Source organism: Cydia amplana, chromosome 14, assembly GCF_948474715.1.
Source record: "Cydia amplana chromosome 14, ilCydAmpl1.1, whole genome shotgun sequence".
NCBI classification, from domain to species: Eukaryota; Metazoa; Arthropoda; class Insecta; order Lepidoptera; family Tortricidae; genus Cydia; species Cydia amplana.
This window is the reverse complement of record NC_086082.1, coordinates 4485751-4508695: the sequence shown is the minus strand read 5'-3', so window position 1 is coordinate 4508695 and position 22945 is coordinate 4485751. Positions and strand designations below refer to the sequence as shown.

Genomic DNA, 22945 nt, shown 5'->3' with positions numbered 1-22945 from the left:
GAATATAGTAGTGTCATGCGTAGAGTCAATGAATTATATGGTACGCCATTGCTTCCGGGGTTTCATTCGGGAGTTTTCAATAGGGCATCTTAATGCGTTGACACTGTTTTTATCATTTAGTGTCAGGGCATCCAAGCTAAATGAACGACGACGGACATGATCATATGAGGACGCACCTTAAAACTGTTGTTGTTCGGATTATCTTCCACAGAATATCGAGAATACATTCAACTGCATTATAACGAGTAATACACGACAGTGCGATATATGGTCGAGTTTAAAATATTAACTGTTATTAACGCTGTATCGCTTATAACAAAACCTACTCACAATTTAATTATGTACCTACTAGGTTTGCCTGTGATCAATCTAAACAGTTAAAACACTTGTAACTCTTTGATAACACGTAAGTTCCCCTTAAATCATTACTTAAGAGAGCTCAATTAGTTTTTTCCTAAAATAAAATCAATAGGATTAAAACTATACACTGAAGCACCCTAAACCAAATTAAGTAGGCAATTTAAACTTTACCCTATAGTGAGCCTATTCGAATCACATCCAAAGTGTTTTAATATCAAAAATTCCCTCCAGCGCACTTTCTTAACTAGAAACTTTAATCCCCATAAAACTTTTCGAGCGAGCACTGCTCCACATAAGTTTTACACTCTCTTATAGTGCTGCTTTGCCAACACGAGTTTGCGGTTACGCGTTTCAATTTTGAATCATATCGATCGGGCTCTTCAAGCGAATTGTAATTTTTCTGACCGCATTTGTAAGTTGGTAAAAGTTAAGCAGGCGTAAAACGTTAGACTGTTGTATGGCAAATAACCATAAAGTGTTCTATAGTGAGTATTCAGCTTTATTTAGCTTTGAGTGCTATAAAGGGTCGTTTTAAGGTTAGTGGGCATTTGGAGTGGGTATAAGTTTCGCGAAACGACTTTTGGTATTGATATTTTGTAATATGTAAAATGCTCTTAACATGGTTTAGGTACATTTATAGCACTGTGATAAGGCGGAACTACTATGGAATTGATATTTGCATGTAGTTGATCTCAAGTAATGACAGGCTTATGGAAAAGTAGGTAAATGCCAAAACATGCAAGTACCTACACCTACAGTCGTATTGAAAATCCTAAGGTATAAATCGCATTGTGTGTATTATTGAAAGAAATCAATAAGTATTAACATATTTCTAACAATCAACACTATTTTGAGTGCTGCCGGTACGTATAGGATGGTTGCGTTTTTATCATCTATCATGTCGATGAAGCGGTGGTAGCCGAATGGATATGACGTCCGACTTTCAATCCGGAGGTCGCGGGTTCAAATCCTGGCTCGTACCAATGAGTTTTCGGAACTTATTATTATTAATATCTGGGAGACCGAGCTTCGCTCGGAAAACATATAAAATCTCAAAAAATAGCGTTTTCCCAGAGATAAGACCTAGCTAGATCGATTTATCGCCCCCGAAAACCCCCATATATCAAATTTCATCGAAATCGTTAGAGCCGTTTCCGAGATCCCCGAAATATATAAATAAATAAATAAACAAGAATTGCTCGTTTAAAGGTATTAGATAGATTATTTATTTATTATCATGTCGATACCCTCGCACTCGCACTTACAATTAGGTAGGCACATACATACCTGATATGACGGCCAGCCCTAGTAGCACGGTAGCATTTTTATCGTTTATCACCATGCCTGTCATGTTCTAACAAGTATGTAATTGCGAAAGTGACGGGCATAGTGATAGTCGATAAAAATGGAACCGTGCTGAGCCCGCAGGATGACATAAGGTGATGTTCAGATTTCGTCTACAGCTGCATTACTCCTGCGGACGCTGTACCTCTCAATTTGCTTGATAAAATTAGTGATATTCGTCGCCGCATCACTGCCGCGATTATGACGTTCAGAAATATATTAAGCGGCGGCATCAACGTCGCAGCAGTAATGTTGTAAAAACAGACACGTCATGGGTATACATAGAATAGAACAAAAACAAAATATTTATTTCGGAGAAATACCCAATTTTACAACTTGTTAGGGTTCCGTAGCCAAATGGCAAAAAACGGAACCCTTATAGATTCGTCATGTCTGTCTGTCCGTCTGTCTGTCCGTCCGTATGTCACAGCCACTTTTCTCCGAATCTATAAGAACTATACTGTTGAAACTTGGTAAGTAGATGTATTCTGTAAACCGCATTAAGATTTTCACACAAAAATAGAAAAAAAACAATAAATTTTTGGGGTTCCCCATACTTCGAACTGAAACTCAAAAAATTTTTTTTCATCAAACCCATACGTGTGGGGTATCTATGGATAGGTGTTCAAAAATGATATTGAGGTTTCTAATATCATTTTTTTCTAAACTGAATAGTTTGCGCGAGAGACACTTCCAAAGTGGTAAAATGTGTCCCCCCCCCCTGTAACTTCTAAAATAAGAGAATGATAAAACTAAAAAAAATATATGATGTACATTACCATGTAAACTTCCACCGAAAATTGGTTTGAACGAGATCTAGTAAGTAGTTTTTTTTTATACGTCATAAATCGCCTAAATACGGAACCCTTCATGGGCGAGTCCGACTCGCACTTGGCCGCTTTTTTTCTTCTGCCAAACTGCAAAAGACTGGTTGTTGGCAGAGTGAACTCTTAAAAAATGTATGGGTAGGATTATCTAATTGCCTAGTTAATTGTTAAGTACCATGTTCTTATTGCTAGAATATATATTAAACAATTTAGCATAAAATGCAATTTTGTAATCAACACCATCCACCAAGCTCAAAAACATTATCACAACACATATCTGGACAATTCTAAGCTGAATTATGAAGGAATTAACCATGTACCTAGATCTTGATAGAACGTGTTCGCCGTTTCGCGTCGCCATTTGCAATCGTCGTCCGAGATCGAACGTACTTGTAACAATGAGATCTTGTCACACACGTGTTGAAGGGGCTATTCTGAAATAAATGTTTCGACGTGTAGATTTGCGAAATGCTATACCTCTCGCGTCGAGTGATGGCTCCTATGACAGTCCCTTTTGGTTGTGCTTAAATTAAACAACTAATAATCATTTATTTACAAACAAGATATACAGGGTGCTTCCTGTAACAGGAGCAATAAATTAAACTGTAGGCTGCTCTCCTCAAACTGACCAACATTTGTTCAGCAACTTTTAAAAATTATGAATCCTTTAGACTTCCTCTTTTTCATACGAAATAAATATTGCCTTCAATGTACGCTGACATCAGTATGTTTGACGTTGCTTGTCACGCTTTAAACATAACAAAATTTGCAATACATTGCGTCTTAGAATAAACTTTAAAGTGTAATAAAAATCAAAATCTGAGTTATTTTCAAAAGTTGCTGAACAAATGTTGGTCAGTTTGAGGAGTACAGCCTACAGTTTAATTTATTGCTCCTGTTACAGGAAGCACTCTGTATACAGTGGTATTACTAAAAGAAATTAAAAACTAGCTTAAATCTAAAATAGGCCCTTGAAGCATGCTGGCGATATTTCCTCGCTGTATCGCAATGCTGATACGTTGTGGAGGTAGCCGCCAGCTCTTTGGTCACCAGTTAAGTCAACCAGACGCTTCGCGATTTCTGCGAACAACTTATGCGCGCTGGGACCCCATGGACCTAGAGTTTCAACTCCAAATGGTACAAAATGGTACTCTCTAGCGAGGCTCTAATTAAACAACTATTTAAGACATATGTTTTTACCCTATTTTTATTAAGTACTTAAATGTTACATTTCTAAATAAGGCACAATTTTCCGATTTCGACAACACATGTCGTAAGAACTTTTCTATTACGTCAAGTTTCTGTGGTTTTATGAATTTATAATAACTAAGTATAGACATAACAGTTTGCCAATTATGTATTTAGTAAATTCGTGCACAATACAAAAGACAAGGGCCTCAGTCGGTTTACTATAGGTATATGGTATAGGTATATAGTAAATTAATATTTCAATTTTCTATATATTAATAAGTACCAGTCAAGTATAAGTTAGGGTTAAAATGGAAGAGTTTGGATTGAGAATGGATGTTTGATCCCTTCTTTTTTTGCGACACGATCTAAGGCTGATCACACCGGACCTAATCAGGGGGCCTAGCCAAGATGACAATTTAGGTATAGATGATAAGTAGAAAACGCTAATCGCAAATTAAATAATCTATTTAAATAGTTCCATAAGTTTTCGTTGCATCTATCATCTCGATATATTTTTTCTTTTCGTTTGGCGTTTGTCGAAATGAAATAAAATGAAATGCAATGAAAACGAAAATTATTAATGTATGTTGAGAATGGGTTACATATTAAGCTTAAACTAATTGCTACTCCAGTAGTCTCACCAGACTCTACCTTTTCAGGCGTACAATAGATTCGATGTACGGTTGTCATCTTGGCTAGGCCCCTGGTGGGACGTTGAGGACTGTCTCGACATTACACTCCCAGAATAACCCCCCAATACACATTGTCCCAGCTCGAATGCAACTCGCCCATTATCACTAATTGCCATCGCTGTCATTTTACGGTTACGCATTAGCATTATAGCAATTTCACTATCGATACGGCCGATCTGTTACGAATGTCCTGGGTTACGTAATAAGGCTTTTGAGCATCGCTTTTGGTTTTAATTGTTATTTAAAACAATTTAAACCAATTGTCAAAGGTTAAATAGTTAACTATTTACCCTTTACTACGCAACGTAAATCTTACATTCAGATGACAACTGGGTCAAAAAAGTTCGGAGGTTTGTGCGTCTTTTCTGTAGGTAGGTAAAGCAATACAAAATTGAAAATTTTAAAGGAAAAAATGGAAAAAGTTACGTACTTATTTGGAATATCGCTCGCAGACGTAAAAAAATAGATTTAGTACAAAATTGACCGATTAGGATACATTTTTCTAAGGCTTTCATTTCATATAGGGAACAACATTTATTTTGGCTTTTAAGTCTGTTTATTTTATAATGTCCACAGGAAAGATGTATAACTTTACCTCTTACAAAAAATTCTGAGCCCAAAAGAAGGAAAAAATGTTATAGGAGTGATGAGTGTAGGAAAATTTTGAAAAAAAAAAGGTTATTGTGCATAAAAAGTAAATGTTATTGATAAAAACAATATTTAAAGTGATTTGGTTTTTTTTTTCGCAAGCCTAAGTGTTGCACTTTTTGATATCCGTCAATAAGGATATTTAGACTAGGCCCCATAGTGACAACATCGCCATCAAAAAGCGTTATATAATTTACTTTAAAACAAATCTTCAAATCTCTTTCCTAGAGAATAATCATTAGAAAGACGAGTCTATCAACAGTATAAAATGTCAACTAAATTTAAATCAACAAAAGGCTAGTGAAACAAACTAACTATAAGTTAACGAAAGCACAACAAAGGTTAGATAAACGGAGCTGAAGTTAACGTAATCGAGATCACGAGTCCTTTGTGCGATCGATACGATCCGTCGATCGGGGACGTGCGTGCGCGCATGCATTATGTACTCGCATTCCGGGGCCGGTGGTACTGTGACAGTAGAGTTCGTTTAAACTCCGGTTAGCGTCGTAACAATCGTAAGTTACATTGGATAATCAGTTTGAATTTCGAATTTAATGCGTGAGTAAGGTAAACAATTTAATAAGTAAACTGAAATATAAGTACATGTCATATAAAACATTTTACAAAAAAAATAAGACCGACTTCAAAAAGGATGAAATAAAATATTATCCTTTTTGAAGTCTATGCGTTACCAACTGATATTGAAGTCGATTTGAAGTCGGTGCCAAGCCAAGTAGTAACAATACCAGTCAAGAACCTCCTTCGTTTTTTTCTTCGGTTAAAAAACCGGCCAAGTGCGAGTCGGACTCGCGCACGGAGGGTCCCGCACCATCAACAAAAATAGAGCAAAACAAGCAAAAAAACGGTCACCCATCCAAGTACTGACCCCGCCCGACGTTGCTTAACTTCGGTCAAAAATCACGTTTGTTGTATGGGAGCCCCACTTAAATCTTTATTTTATTCTGTTTTTAGTATTTGTTGTTATAGCGGCAACAGAAATACATCATCTGTGAAAATGTCAACTGTCTAGCTATCACGGTTCGTGAGATATAGCCTGGTGACAAACGGACGGACGGACGGACGGACAGCGGAGTCTTAGTAATAGGGTCCCGTTTTTACCCCTTGGGTACGGAACCCTAAAAATGGGATTTATAGCTATAAAGCTGATTATTTTTGACTGGTGTTGTTACTACTTGGCTTGGCACCGACTTCAAACATATTAGTTGGTAACGCATAGACTTCAAAAAGGATAATATTTTATTTCATCCTTTTTGAAGTCGGTCTTATTTTTTTTGTAAAAAGTTTTTATTTTTCAATTTTTAGTTTTAACACATGATGAAAAATATCGGACTACTCTGTAAAAAGTTATGCGTGGTACGTTACAATCGGTGAGTGAAAAATCAATCATCCCCTGTTTTCCTACCTAAGGTTGGATTTTTTTTCCAAATTTATATGGGACCAACTTCGGGGTACCCTTTCCAATAAAAAAATAATTATCAAAATCGAACTACTCTGTCAAAAGTTATGCGTGGTCATACATAAAAATATATATATATATATATATACGCGTCGACTTGAGAACCTCCTCCGTTTTTTTCGTCGGTTAAAAAATAGTGTTCATGGCAGAAATTTAATTAAATTCAAATAAACGGCTCATCCTAAAAAATCTTACCATAGGGCTTTATGGAATTACTGTCGCACTACTATTCGTACAAAAATGTTGGGGTAGATTTCTGCCTATTTTAATTTACATACATTTTTGCACTTCGTCGTCATTTTCGTTTCGTTGTATTAGAATCGTTATATTTTTTTCAAACTTGTTTTTCCCATTCCAAGGCACGTCAAACACTAGCCTAGTCGAACTAAGGCTAAGTACTGAAAAAATGTAATACCAAATGTTAATTTTGGTACTTAATAATTATTACAAATTGAAAAATGTCAACGGAGTAGAAGAATCACGGAATTACTTTTAGTTTTTTCACCAATATTATCCCACTATTTTGGATTGTTTAAGCCAAATGAAACTCTTCTTTAAATATTCCTTTGCTCGAAAGAGCGGAGCGTAAGGTACCCTTTTGTTTTGCTGCAATGCACGTGTGCAGGTATAACAAATTATATTGTGATTTTTATTATTGGATTCGGCTACGGGCGCAGTCCAGTGAGGACGCGTTGCAAGTTAATTTAAAAAATATTAAAAGTCCTGTTTTTCTAATGTTAACCCTATTTCTATGAACGCATGGATTAATCTATAGTGACTAAAAGTGCATCAATTATTACTTATTGCCATTGAGTGAGATTTCAAACGCAGCCGTAACCGCTCCTCTACCCCGCGCGGAAACGAGACGGGTTCTTTATTTTGCATACCGCTCACACGTAGCGCACCGCGCCGGTAAGCAGCGTCAAGGAGCCACCATGGAGTCGCTAAGCTCACCAAATGGATGCGGCGTTAGCAGCGAATTAGGCGGGTCTCAGCCAAATTTATCAACTGGCACCGATCTCGACCGACAAAAGGTAACTGTTCGCCACAAACGAAAATTATCTGATGGTAATAGCCATATTTTATCAGACTTAGCTGAGCTAAAAGGCCAGATGGCAGAGATGATGTCTCTCATAAAAACAAATGCCGAAACCCAGACACAAAACATAACAAAGCTCTGTACAGATGTTAATACCATTAAGAATGAAATTAGCAATATCTCAACCCGCATCGAGGCCATTACCACTGAACAAGACAATTTAAAGACAGAGGTGTCGAACCTGACCACCTCTATGAGTGCAGCTAACAATAAGGTACAGCTTCTTGAAACAAACTTGAACACACTCAAGTCGTCTATTGGGCAGGCGCCGATAGGCGTGACCCCGGCTTGCTACAATGATGTCATCGCTGAATGTCAACAACGCATAGCAAAAATATAATAATAGTAGGTATTGAAGAAGTTGACCCTAAGATCGACGACAAGGACGCCCACGAACGACAAGAAATCAACAAAGTAATCCGAGAAATATCCCCCAACTGTCCTGAACCCCAACAAATCTTCCGTCTCGGGAAATATACTCAAAATAAAAACCGACCAATAAAGGTCTGCTTCTTATCAGAGGAACCAGTCAAATATATACTTAGAAACAGAAACAAGACTAAAAACGTAAAAATATATTCGGACCAAACACCTTACCAAAGAGAAAATCTGAAGAACACAAAACAAGAACTGGACTTGAGAAGTTCGAACGGAGAGAAAAATTTGGGAATCAAATACGTGAAAGGAATGCCAACGATTGTTCAGTTGCAGACAAAAAACTAAATCTACAACCTGTAAAATAATAAATAAGCTAATAAATTGTTATACTAAGTATAATAATTAAATTAGTTAAAAAATTATAAATCAAATAAATTACTTAGATATTAATTAATTGGAAAAATAAAACAAATAATAATACTCCATTGATAAATTGATAATTAATTATACGATGTACCTAAAATCTCCTTATAATTAATATGGTAAATAAGGTTAATAGATAGTTAATAATAGATAAATAAAAATGAAAAAATAAAAATAATAAAACTTTTAATAAAATTATAAACAGTAAATAAATTAAAACTAAAAATTAACTAAAAATACTATATTAGTACCCTTAATTGAAATATTTTACCACATCTGTAGTGTGCACAGCTATGCCGCATCCATCCATGTCGCGTTACATTATAACTCGTGAACATTCATACTAGTTCGTTATCTACGCTGCAACGCATCTGAACAGGACGGTCGAAGTAACTTGTACTTTAACCGCTGGTAATTAATATTTGTTACAAACGATTTCTACCCACTTTACCATGCATAACAAAAATTATAGTATGTATATAATATTGTTTACATGTAAATTAATTAGTGCACGCTAGCCTTAAAAATGTTGATTTATAAGTGTATCTCATGTAAGTGAATTTTGTAAATTCTTAATGAGATAATAAATGTCTTAAACCATATTACTTGCTGTTAAATTATTTTGTCTCCTTTATTTTTTTATGTCAATGTATGTTATTGTGTTATTATAGTAAAAAACAAACGTCTTATCTATCTCTTATGAACATCGTTCGTTAAACTAACCGCCGGTTGTTCCACCGGGCCCGCAATGCGCGGAAACCCGATAGGCATCCTGCAATGGGATCGTTAGTTAGGACAACGTGAAAGCTATTGCAAGCATTTTGCTGGAAATTAACAATTATGGCTACACTGTAGTAACACATAGACTTGGGGCGTATGGAGATATCACGTTCGTCTTATTTGTGGTCATTACTTTTGAAACATACTCTTTTCAACCACATATTTAATCATATAACCAGAAATAGAAGTTTTTGTGGCAAAATAAAGTGATAGACAAAATGAAATATCGACATGACGTCTGTTATCGATATTATTTTCAGCAGAAAAATACACTACTATTTTTTTTAAACGCGGCAAAGCTAATCTTTTTAATGGTTTTACTTTATGACTCGGCTGGAAGTCTACTTGATGGCTTCGGATTCAATTAAACAGACTCCCAATGTCGTCCATTTAAAACGAATCCTCAACCAGCAAGTAGCTACTTCCGAGCCTCGACAATAATGTACTATTATTATTCAAGCAGGCATAATTATTACAATGCGCTTATGAACGTCAAATAAAGCTACAAGTAAATACATTTAGACTTCTCTTTATCACGTGAGTATCTTTATAACAAATTAATATCAAGGGTACGATGAAAATCTGACAATTCGTTAAAAGCTACCATTATTTTAAATGTCCATAGGGTCAAATCCAGTATTCCCGGGCCGCCCGGCGGCCGACAAGCAAGCAAACAGAGCGTATTCCCACAATCCGTGCTCATTTAGTGCTCGTACGGGCACGCGTGCTTCGCGCATGTAGACCTACAGATATCTTAGACACGACTAGACATTTTTATTTATCCGATATAAAACCACACAGGCTTCCATGGATTGGCTTGCGTACGATTAATTAATTCTAATATGTCATCTTCCACCGTCCTCTCTCATGAGAGGTGGATAAAAAGAAGGGTTGGCTGAATCAAAAACGCAGCATTCGAGTAGGTAAGTGAAACGATGTTGTGTGCACTGGAGTCTAATCTCGATCTCCTGTGACTGATGGTAGCATTGTCTTTAACTATGAGAACCACAGCCTCGCATCTAAGGCTGCCATCTATTTCACGGAGGGTGGCAAGAGCCCGTACCATGAGTCACTGACACTGTCAAAACTGACATATACGCTATCGAGAACGTAATTTACTTACTATACATTTCGCTCGCACTAATATGCTAGTAAGAGCAAGATGCATAGAAAGTAAATTACGTTCTCGGTGGCGTTTATGTCAGTATCAAACTGGTGGTAGCCATAACCTGGTCACAGCAAAACCCCAAAAACACATGTCTTCAACAAAACACACATTAAAATTACTCCTACTGAAATAAACACAAAAAAAATCAGCTGTTTTACATTTCTCCGTGCCATTTCTATCCCCTCCACACACCCGCATTGATCTACAATAGATCCTCCCCAGCGGCGCGCGCACGACCTGCGCACGATTCAGATTAATCTATCGAAAATCGTTTTACAACATATTATTTATAGAGCGCATGCTCGCAATGGTCATCAGTCCGTAGGGATGCGACCGAGTATCGATAAGTCGGGTTGATATTGTCGATATGATTGTGACAGATTTTGAACGGTTTTACTTTTTAGGCTTGATCATCATTCATATTATTATAATGTTTACTGTATGTTATAGGTTGATTAATTTCTTAATATATATTTTTTAAACTGGTTAAATTAAATATGTATTAAGTATTTCTATATTAAGTATTGTACCTATAGTACCTACTTATTTTATGTACTAAGTAAATAGTTAGCAATACATAATATACATATTTCATATAATATTAACTTTAATTTGGTGTTTTTGTATATGTACATCGTTTATTGACTTTTTTAACGAAGACATCTTATTCTTAATGTCTAATTCATTTATTATGTTTATGTTAGTGAGGTTTTGAAAAAGGCAAAGTACTAATAATTACATAATTATAGCTGGTCAACCAAATCTTGTCAGTAAAAAAAGGCGCGAAATTCAAATTTTCTATGGGACGATATCCCTTCGCGCCTACATTTTTAGGGTTCCGTAGCCAAATGGCAAAAAACGGAACCCTTATAGATTCGTCATGTCTGTCTGTCTGTCTGTCTGTCCGTCTGTCCGTCTGTCCGTCTGTCTGTCCGTCCGTATGTCACAGCCAGTTTTCTCCGAAACTATAAGAACTATACTGTTGAAACTTGGTAATTAGATGTATTCTGTGAACCGCATTAAGATTTTCAGACAAAAATAGAAAAAAAACAATAAATTTTTGGGGTTCCCCATACTTCGAACTGAAACTCAAAAATTTTTTTTTCATCAAACCCATACGTGTGGGGTATGTATGGATAGGTCTTCAAAAATTATATTGAGGTTTCTAATATCATTTTTTTCTAAACTGAATAGTTTGCGCGAGAGACACTTCCAAAGTGGTAAAATGTGTGTCCCCCCCCCCCCTGTAACTTCTAAAATAAGAGAATGATAAAACTAAAAAAAAATATATGATGTACATTACCATGCAAACTTCCACCGAAAATTGGTTTGAACGAGATCTAGTAAGTAGTTTTTTTTTAATACGTCATAAATCGCCTAAATACGGAACCCTTCATGGGCGAGTCCGACTCGCACTTGGCCGCATTTTAAATTTGCCGCCTTTTTCTACTGTCGAGATCTGGTTGACCAAGTATATATACCCTTTTATATGAATTCTACAGTGAATTGGTTTTAATTGTCGTACTGTGTATTTATTGGAATAAATCAAATAAAAACATCTGTAGTCATTAATGATGAAAATTAAGTGCCACTTGCACGATTCCACTAACCCGGGGTTAACCGGTTAATCCTGGAGTTACCATTGTTACCAGTACAATTTGACAATGGGTTAACAGTTTAATCGCTTAATCTCGAGTTAGTGAGATGTACGTTGCAAGTGGCCCTCAGTTACTTATTGTTCTAGGACTATAATTTAAATAGGTAAGTACCTATTGTAGACATAACTCTTTAAATAATTTTGCTTCATCTCAAAATACCTTCAACACTGTTTACATCTAGCTTCTAAATCTCAATCCTTACACAGAAATAAAGCCCACGTCTCAACAATTAGGCCCGTAATGAAATTTCCGAACTATCTCAAGACCAGCCTATTCTAAGAACATTGAATATTTAAGAGGCCTAATTGAAATGAGAGCGCGTCCTGCGACACTCTGAAGTGCGGCGATGGGGTACATGCATATTATCTGAGACAGTGTGTAAAATTTATTTGTTAAGTTATATAGGTTCATTTATCACCGTACTTACCAACTTACCGTATGTAATGTAATGAATAAACTCTTTCTGTAGTTTTGTATACAAAAACATAATTTTAAAATAGTACCTATAAAGTAATTCAGAGGAAGACTTGACTAACTTCATATATATGAATACGAGTGAGACTACCTTTCATTCAATATTCGAAATTTTATTGAAAACTCTTGTAAAGTGTCAATTACCTGTTTATGTGTATTTTTAAATAATAGCTTATGTTAGCATAGTTTATGTACAATAAGCTTCACATTTATAGACGGGTCTATCGTGAAATTTATTTACGGACGTTTCGAAACAGGTTTCACTGGTCGATAAATAAAGGTTTATAAATGTGAGTTAATATGTGTTCAAACCGCGAAAGTTTTAAATATTATACAATAAGGTTCGAAGATAAAGCTTTAAAATATGTATTGCATTGATATATTACAGAATTAACTTCTCTCATCTCACACATAATTCTTATTTTTAATAGTCTTCTCCACGATGTTATAAACGACCTATGAGGCAAATCCATAAATACGTATACAGATAAGCAGCAAGATTATGAATTAAAAACCTCAACCATCTTTAAAATTAAACTAAGACATCTAGATCCCAGCACTGAGTCATTTACCCCACTGTAATGAGAGACCTGACACTGGAGTGCGGCCACGATAATTACCCGGCTTCCAAGATGAGATTTAACGTTACGGTTAATTGGTTAACGTTTTTTATAACGTCTACGAACGTTTTAACGTCTGGAAACGTCGCGACCGCGATTTACGCGGAGTTAATGAAGTGACTGCTTATGTCTTAAGTTTTGTTTCTTAGTTTTTATGATTCCGCTTTGTGAGGGAACTGGAAATGTTAAGATGACGTTTATTTTTTGTGCGATGTGCTTGGCTCAAAGAAAATGAGTTTCTTCGAATGAAGTTTTAATGAGGTAGGCGGCAATTATGAACCGGGAACAAATAAACTAAGATGGAATGCAATGTTGGGATTTTATATCTTGAAATAAAAATTATAGATGTAATAAATATACAAAATCTCAGGTAATACTATCGTTATAAAGTTGTATTTTGTTTATATTCTTCATCATTGTCTAACAACACAACAGCATTGGAAGAAAATATTTTTTATTCCAAAACGGATTATAATATAGGTAACACTTACTATCTTTTTTAAGTTCAGAGGCATATGTATAAACAATTTTTACTTGTAGTTATCATTAAATATGGCAAGGGACAGTTATTAGGTGTATAAAGCCCAATGTAATGAAGTTCGCATTTATTAAACAAATAAATGTTTAAGCACGCTCAAGCTACAAGATATACATATTTGAATAAAAAATATGTTAATTAATAGTCTTCTGTACATTAATACTATATCATATATCATACGCACTAACCGAAACTTTACATAGGTAACCGAATATATGTTGATTTCTTCTCTGGTCGTATATCGAATGCTGTTACCGGTAATACCGAGTCAAGGTGCGACAGGGACCTTATTCTGACATAAGTAAGTGTAACATGTATTCGAATATCGATATGTTTGTCCCATCTCTAGTCGTGTCGAAGATTTTTACCGGTAATTCCGAGTCAGAGTGCGACCGGGCCCTTATTCGGGTATTGTATATGTATTTGAATATCGATATGTTTGTCCCATCCCTAGTCGTATGTCGAAGGTTGTTACCGGTAATTCCGAGTCAGTGTGCGACCGGGCCCTTCCGGTATCGGTACCAGACTAAAATGGATTGCTTGTGTGTGTCCAAGTCAATTCTTGCACATAGCCATTAGGCAATACTGGCATGAATAGATCGACTACTGACAGAATGAATCGATGAGTATAGTCTGGATGAGATGTCAGTAGAAAAAGGAGGCAAATTTTTATAATTTTGGTACGATGTCGAATATATTTTTTCTCTGATGATAATGATCTGATGCCCATTTATTTATAATTACGTCTGTTTATAAACATCGTATCGTAATAAGCGTATGGTAATACATATTATATATTTTTTAAATATCCCTAGTACTAAAGTATATTAGTTTTCATTACTAACTAGATTCCACTTACCTTATAAATAATGTTCTCATAAATTATGTAATAAAATATCACTTACATGGACACTGCTTTGTCCAAGTATGCACCACACCTTTCATATCTTACCCGTATTTCACTAACATTGTCAAAATGCACTTTTGCATTATACGTGTCCATAGATATATAACTGAAGAGATGCCTCGTAAGTTGCTTTAATCGGAAAACACCTTAGATATGCGTGCTGTCAATCAGGGATCGGAACCGGTTTTTTGCAAAAACTTAGAAGTTTTTCGAATTATTTTATACTCGAAATGTAGGACTCAGTTGTGTTTTTAGGTTACGACATCGTATTATTAGATTGCCTAATTAGAAATGAAGTATGTAATTAGTAAAGAACGAAAAAATACCGTTTCCGTTCCCATACAAAAAATACCGCATTAATTAAGCGCATGTCTGACATGTCTCAAGCAAGGCCCGTGTGGAGCGGGTCGTAAAAGTTCAGGTATATTTGTACAGCGAGCTGCAAAATTGCATGCACACATTATAAATTAATTCGTTCATAAAGCGGCTAAGCAGTTTAATTTGCGGCTGGGTGTATTGTACCTACACTGAGATTGGTTTCTCTATTTAGATGTATGTCTGTGTGCTTCCTAAAGTTCTTAAACCAAACTAAATGACACAAGCATACGACGAAACACGAACAAGCTTAGATCGTTTTAGAACTGAAAGGCAAATGCATAACATTAACTTGGAATGTTGTAACTGTACTGAGTTTTCTTAAGTACTGAGATCATTTGAAGTTAGCTCAGTGTAGGCGTATGGAGGTGTCATTCACAACGCTTGCCGACTCGCGGGTCATTCGAGTCAGAGGGTACCGCGAAAACCGAAATTCGCAAATTGCGGGGATCTTTCTCTTTTACCCCAATGAAAGCGTAATTAGAGTGACAGAGAAAACTTCCCGCAATTTACGAACTGTTATAGCCCGATTTAACATTTTTTTAGGGTTTTGATCTTATTTTGATACGACCCTGAAGAACTGCTTGCTGACTGGTGCATGCGAAATTAGTAAAGTGAATGTTATGCCAAGCGAGCGCACATAAAATATAGTCTGTCAAGCAGGATATGTCAGTAGCAATGTAAAGCAAACTAAAGTATGGTATCCCTAGGAAACGAACTAAAAGCATTAAAAGCAGCAATGTACATCGAACAACGATGAAATGTAAACAAAACCGTTCCACAGATAAGATATACCTAAATGATACGCGGTTTTCGAACAATTCATACGTAGTGTTGCTAACCCGCGATTTTTCAAATTTGCCGCCTTTTTCTACTGAGAAGATTTGCTTGATCAAGTATACCTATTAGTGCTAGTACTAGTGCGCTTGGACTACTTATACATTGATACCTACAACAAAATGATACAACATAATCTTTAATAGAAAAAAACCGACTTCTCTAACTACTAGCCTGGACCCACTTAACGGCGCTTATACTTTATTTGGTAATATGTATACATTTTATGGTAATCATAGTGGTATATTTAGTTTAGGTACCATAGTGATTTTCCGGGTCAAGGTCCGGGTCCGTGTCCGGATTCGAGTCCGAGTCCGAGTACGGGTCCGAGTCCGGAGTCCGGGGCCCAGTCCAAGTCAAAATCGAAATTCAAAATCACAAAACGTGTACTATGCGTCGTTGAAGAGTTCTGTTCTGATCATCATCAGCAGTTCCACTGCCACATCTGCCATCAAATGCCACAGTTTGTAATGTAAATGCTTGATGTTCTGATGAAAATATATAAAATTCTATACGTATGCCTTTAAGATTTTAGAAGTTCCCTTTATTCCTCATGGATCCCTTGTTCAGGACTTGAGATTGACATAAATGTGCCTAAAAACCTAACTTGCTTAACAAACATAACGAAAAGGACAAATCGCCAAATGCGAGCTATGCGTCGTTGAAGAGTTCCGTTATGATCATCATCAGCAGTTCCACTTCATCAAATGTCACTTTTTTGAATGTATGTGCTTGATTTGTTGATAAAAATACAAAAATCACTATATGTATGCCTTTAAGATTTGAGTTCCCTCGATTCCTCATGGATCCCATCATCAGAACTGGGCTTTGACAAAAACGGGACCAATCTGTAAGCATATACATGCAATCAAAAAAAAAAAATTCAAAATCGGTCCAGCAATGACGGAGATATGGAGTAACAAACATAAAAAAAAATAAAAAAAAACATACAACCGAATTTATAACCTCCTCCTTTTAGATTTGGAAGTCGGTTAAAAATGATTAGGAAGCTATACATGGAGGTTGCTCCACTGAATAGAACCCAGGTCTTGGCGGTTTTCACATTGGATGAAGTCACGCCGGTCCAGTGTGCGAGCAGGACATCGTTTTATATGTCCATAGTCCATAGTCCTGTCTTGCTCAAACTCAGAGCGGCGCGAGGTGAGGATCTGCATCAAATGATGATGAAATCCATGCGCACGCGTTGCAATCTGTATCTGTAAAGTCTGCAAGTATTAGGAATAGTAGGGTAATATAATTTAATTGCTATTGCATATGATACTAATATCGTTATTGTTTACGATTGCGAGAATAGCTTGGGGGCTATTGTAGTATTGTGGGGAGACCCGTAAATTAATGCGTTAAATTTATGCCCGAAACGAAAACGTATTTTATATTTATGTGTCGTATATTTTGTGGAAATGGAATGTGCAATGAGTGCGTGTACTTGTGGGTAATAAAAGTAAGGATGTGTGTTTTGTTTGTCATTGAATGAGTATTACCCAATTAAACGTAGGCCGGTCATTCTCAAAAAAATATAGTTTGTCAAAAGGACTGTCTCATTTCAAACATAGACAGAGAGAATCATACTATCTTTGTCTTACACTAGTACTAGCACCCAAAAGAAAAGGATGAGTATAGTTTTCCTGGTTCATACTGACTGACAAATTGGTTTGACCAGCAATTACACGCAACCATCACAGACATATTCTTAGAGCCCAGGACGTTGTCATGGTTAATTAATTGTCTAAAATACCCTACGTACAGTCGGCCAAAAATGTGGTCTACCACCCTACGGTTGACAATGATATTATATAACCATATATAGGTTATACTCATACTTGAGGAGCAGAAAAAATACTTCCATATTTATTTCTGTGCCTACGAAGAAATCTGTTATTTTTGATTAATTTTCTCATTCCATCCATCTTTGTCACACTCGTTGTTAAACATAAGGTCGTCTCTTTCTCTTTCGGTGTGCACATCGGTTGTTAGCACGTGCACATTTCTCGCTTGTCCAGCCGCGTCTAAAGGCAACTTGTCCAATTTGTCACAAGGTAAGCGCCTCAATTTTGGAACGCCTATAACCTATCTTGAGTTTTTTTTTTGTTTTTTGTTAAGGCATCGCGCTCCTGGCGCATTCAGCCAAACGAGTAAAACGGGGAAACGGAATTAAAGGATTACATTATAACGGGTAAGTCGGAATTTTGGAAAAGGATCAGGGAAAGGTAACGTATCATAAATTATAGTTTTATATTATGACGTGAAAGAAATGAATATAATATTTTAAATATATCTGGAGAGGAATCATTAAGATACAGGAGTGTAGTAATAGATGTGGGAAACGGAACTTTCAAATCTGACAGCTGTCTTAATAATGTAGAACGGTCATATAGGTTACAATTACAAGCAAAAAAAATATGGTTAAGATCAGCGGGATCAGTTCCGCAAATACATGCAGAACTGGCCACGCGATTTTGCAATTTCAGGTGTTCCGGAGTACATACATGACCCAACCTCATTCGGATTAACATACTGGTAGCCGGTTTTGATAATGAGATTTTAGCAAACCAAGGTTTGGCAGGAATTGATTTCTGAATGCTCCGATAATGTGACGCAGCGGCACCCGCACCAGATGTCCATAATTTCGTCCATTCCTTTCGTAGGAATAATTTAGGCAGAGTCAGCAGGTCTTCAGCAACATTCTTAAACGGAAACATGTCCCCACAACTGATGGAATCTCGAGCTAAGTCATCCACCCTTTCATTACCCTTAATCCCTCTGTGTCCAGGGATCCAGGCAATGGAAACCGAATAACCTTTAAGGTTACATTTTAACAGTAGGCTACGGATTTGATATACAATTGGATTATTCGATTTAGATTTGAAAGGAAATTTAGATATTGCCTGAAGTGAACTTAGGGAATCTGAGAAAATTATTGTTTTTTTGAGATGCATTATAATGATGAACTCTATTGCTTTCAGGATTCCAAAGCACTCACCACTGTACACAGAGGATTCCGGTGGCAACTTTATTTTTTGGTAAATATTAGATTGGGTGTGGACAACACCAATGCCAACACAACCATTGTCTGACATCTTAGAAGCGTCTGTGTACATATGATGAGCACCCAGACCATCTGTACCAATGAATCCCAGGAATTGTTGATTTTGTTCAACATCATTCTTGGAGACACCAATATTGAGGAGAACCGAAGGAACAAGAGTCAGAGAATCATATTCATATTGGAAAATGGGAAGTGTTGAAGAGCTAACAGTGGGAGCTGATATAGATTTAAGTTTTTGAAAACTTTTGATTAAACAAGGAGGACTCTTGTCTTTCCAATAGTTGGAAGAAGTTATTTGAAGCAGGAGGTTAGACAGGATAGCCCAGAGTTGGTGATTAGAAAATTGGGAACAACGGAAAAGAAACCTATCACAAAGAAATTGGCGTCGTAAATGAAGAGGAGGCTCATCACACTCAACTTGCATAGCATTGATAGGGCTTGAATTCATGGCACCACAAATCAATCTCAATGCTTTAGATTGAATACGATCTAGTTTTTGGAAGCCAGCTGCATATCCTGGCTCTAACAAAAATGTCCCATAATCTAGAATACTTCTTATTAAAGCATTGTACATTAGTTTCATGCAAAAAGGATGTGAACCCCACCAGACACCAGAAACACACCTGAGGATATTAATATTTTTTTCACATTTTGAAACTATATACTCACAATGTGGGAGGCCTGTTAATTTACTATCTAAAATGACACCAAGGAATTTAGTTTTATCTTTTACTGAAATGGGGCAGTTCCCAAATTGCATGTTGATTGGAGGAGGAAATAGTTTTCTAGTAAATAAAACCACAACACTTTTAGGAACAGAAAGTTCTAAACCATTAGAATCTAACCATAACTTCAAGGAACCTAAGGAACAAGTGACGGATCTACTTGCCTGTTCAGGAGAAAGATTTGATGAATAAAGTAATAAATCATCGGCATACTGTAAAATCCTAACTGAACCATTTAGGGAAGACTCTAAATCAGATGTATAGATATTATACAACAAAGGACTTAATACAGATCCTTGTGGTAGTCCTCTCCACACTAAACGAGATATTCTATTGTTGTCATCTATAAGAAGACTAATGGACCGTTCAGATAAAAGGTTTGTTACAAAGTTACTTAACATTTTTGGAATGCCTAACTTGAGAAGCTTTTCTTGTAACACTGAAACCAAAACATTATCATAAGCAGCACTTATATCAAGAAAAGCAGCTACTAACGACTCATTTTTAGAAAATGCCAATCTTATGTCTGCAATAAATATTGATAGACTATCATAGGTAGATCTACCTTTTCGGAATCCAAACTGGCTATGAGATAGTAATTGGTTCTTTTCAACAAATAATTCTATTCTGTTTTTAATTAAGTGTTCAGCTACTTTTGCAAATACTGAGGAAAGGGCAATAGGGCGATAGGAAGAAACGTCTGATGCTGGTTTATTGGGTTTTAAAATAGGAATAACTATTTGGGATCTCCATGAATCAGGGACTATACCGGACTGAATAACCGAATTAATTATGTTTAAATAATAAGAAAGTATGCCATCACTGGCATTTACTAAAAATGAGTAGGGCACTCCATCTTCACCCGGAGCACTATCTTTTAAATTGCTTAATACACCTTTTAATTCCTCCATTTTAAAAGGGCAATTAAGAGTGGAATCTAAGGAAGGATCGTATAAAAAGGTTGCGGGCTGGAACACAAACTCTTCAGGAACAGATGAAGGTGCTAGTCTGTCCATAAATTGTTGCGCAAGATTAGGAGGCAGTGTACGCCTTGAGGGTTCGTTGAATGCATGTCTGAACCTTTTGATGTTGTTCCATACTATCGACGGTTTTACATTAGGATTTAGAGACGCACAGAATCGTCTCCAACCTTCAAACTTCTTCTTACGTAACAATTTCTTAGTATCACGCGCAACCTGCATGTACGATTCAAAGTTTTCAGTTGTCATTAAGTTACGATAACGTTTTTCAGCCTCCTTTCGTTTTTTAATAGCTAGGGAACAATCCTGATCCCACCAAGGAGGAGAGGGAATTTTATTAATTGCACTATTTTTAACAGGGAAAATATCATCAGCTGCTTCTGTAATCACCCGGGCCAAAGCAACCGAGCAACCGACAACATCAGTATCATCTAAACTAGGCAAAATCAACAATTTCTTCTCTACGCAGCTTTTGAAATTTTTCCAGTCAGCATTACATAAATTGTACTTAAGCCTAGGACTAAGTTTCGGAGATGGTCGTGAAGATGAAGGAAATGAGACTATAATTGGACAATGATCACTACCAAATGTAGAATCAAGAGTTTGCCAGGTGAAAGAAGATGCAAGTTCAGCAGAGCAAATGGATAGATCAACAGCGCTGGGTGATTCTGTAGGTGCTGTACGGCGAGTCGGAGAGCCAGTATTTAGAACACAAAGATTGTGATCATCTAAGATTTTTAGAACACGATGGCCATTATAGTTGGATACTGAACTGCCCCAAAACTGATGGTGTGAGTTGAAATCGCCTAGAATCAACAAGGGCCTTGGTAGAGAGGAAATTATTTGTTCTAATTCGTTAAAAACAGAAGATGATTGATGAGGAATATATACAGAGAGAATGCATATGTTATTTACAATGGCAGCGACAATTGAAAAATTATCGCGATGAGATGGGATATGAAGAGATGAAAATGATTCAGAATTCCTGACGAGTAAAGCTACTCCACCCCACCCGTCAGGACGGTCCTCTCTGAGGCATGAATAACCAGCAGTTCTGAGAAGAGCTCCAGGCTTAAGCCATGTCTCAGATAGGGCAAAAACACATGGATTAAATTTATTTAATAAATGAATTAAATCATGTTTTTTATTGATTACACTTCTGCAATTCCATTGTATTATATTGTCCATTATTTTTAATTGCAAATGTAAGAGAGTCAATCATAGGGGCAACGTGGGACGGTAAAGTAAGGTTTGGCTTTGACAAAAGAGATCTTAGGGCCTCGATAGACTCGGTGATTACTAGTCGATCTTCCTTTTCTGTTTCCTGACGAAGAGCACAACCGTTTGCAGAAGATGGTATGGAGTATTCACTTATAATGGCCCGATGTGCAGCCACATCATAGCCATGGGTAGTCTTTTTAACAGAAGGACGAGGTTTCAAAAAAATAGTTTTTTTGCTGCTATGGCTAGAAGAGCGCATATTCGAACTTGTGCCTGGAACTGAACTTTGGACACTGCTACGAGGTAAAACTGATTGAGTATGTGGTTGTGACACTTGTGACTTAACCATGTCTGCAAACGATTTCGATACGGCTGGGTGCAGTTTGACAGCTTCTCCATACGAGATGCAGTTATTTGCCATACTAACTTTGATTTCTTTTTGCCTTACATGTTCTGGGCATGACCTGTTAGTGGCGAAGTGAAAGCCGTTGCATAAACAGCAAATGGCATCCTCCTCCTCCACTAAACAGGTGTTTCCAGGATGCATTTCCCCGCACTTGAAACATTTGGGCTTCGAGCGACAGTTATTTTTGGTATGACCAAATTTACAGCATAAAAAGCATTGAATGGTTGGAAATATGTACAATTCGACGGCGAGAGAGTTGTAGCATGAAAAGACTCGTTTCGGTAATACTTGACCATCAAATGTCAATACGACTGTCTCTGAGGGTTGCCAGGTAGTAGAACCATTAACCACGACTCTGTGGTTCAAACGTCGCACTTTTAGTACTTTTCCACACCCCACGGGCACGGAAATGTTGGAAACAATTTCCTCCTCCGACCACTCTGCAGGAATACCGCGAACCAAGCCCATACGGGTCACGGAAAATGACGGAATGTATGCCGTAAGATTTTCTGACTCAAGACACGTATTGGTAACAAATAAGTTCGCATCTACGTAATTTGAAAATGACATTGCTATACGCGTCCTACCAATACGCTTAACACTTCCATTTATAATGTTTTTGAAGCCTTTTTTGACTAAGAATTTCCCAAAAGACACCGGGTGTAGAGATGATTTTGCATCGGTTTGTTTAATTTGGACGTGCACCGTAAAGGGAGCAACATCTGAAGATGAAAATAAATTCCTGCCAAC

The 22945-nt window shown here is 36.7% G+C and overlaps 1 long non-coding RNA gene across 2 annotated transcripts in view; it reads right to left on the bottom strand.

Moving 5' to 3' along the window:
* LOC134653954 (uncharacterized) overlaps nucleotides 1-22945 on the bottom strand; it is a 298657-nt gene that overhangs the window by 253523 nt on the left and 22189 nt on the right. The window contains exon 1 of one of the 2 annotated variants that reach the window (XR_010097296.1): nucleotides 2275-2396. The exons of the other annotated variant lie outside the window; for it this stretch is intronic. This is a non-coding gene — a long non-coding RNA (uncharacterized LOC134653954). Of the gene's footprint in view, nucleotides 1-2274; nucleotides 2397-22945 lie in introns of those variants that run through there. 2 annotated transcript variants of the gene reach the window in all.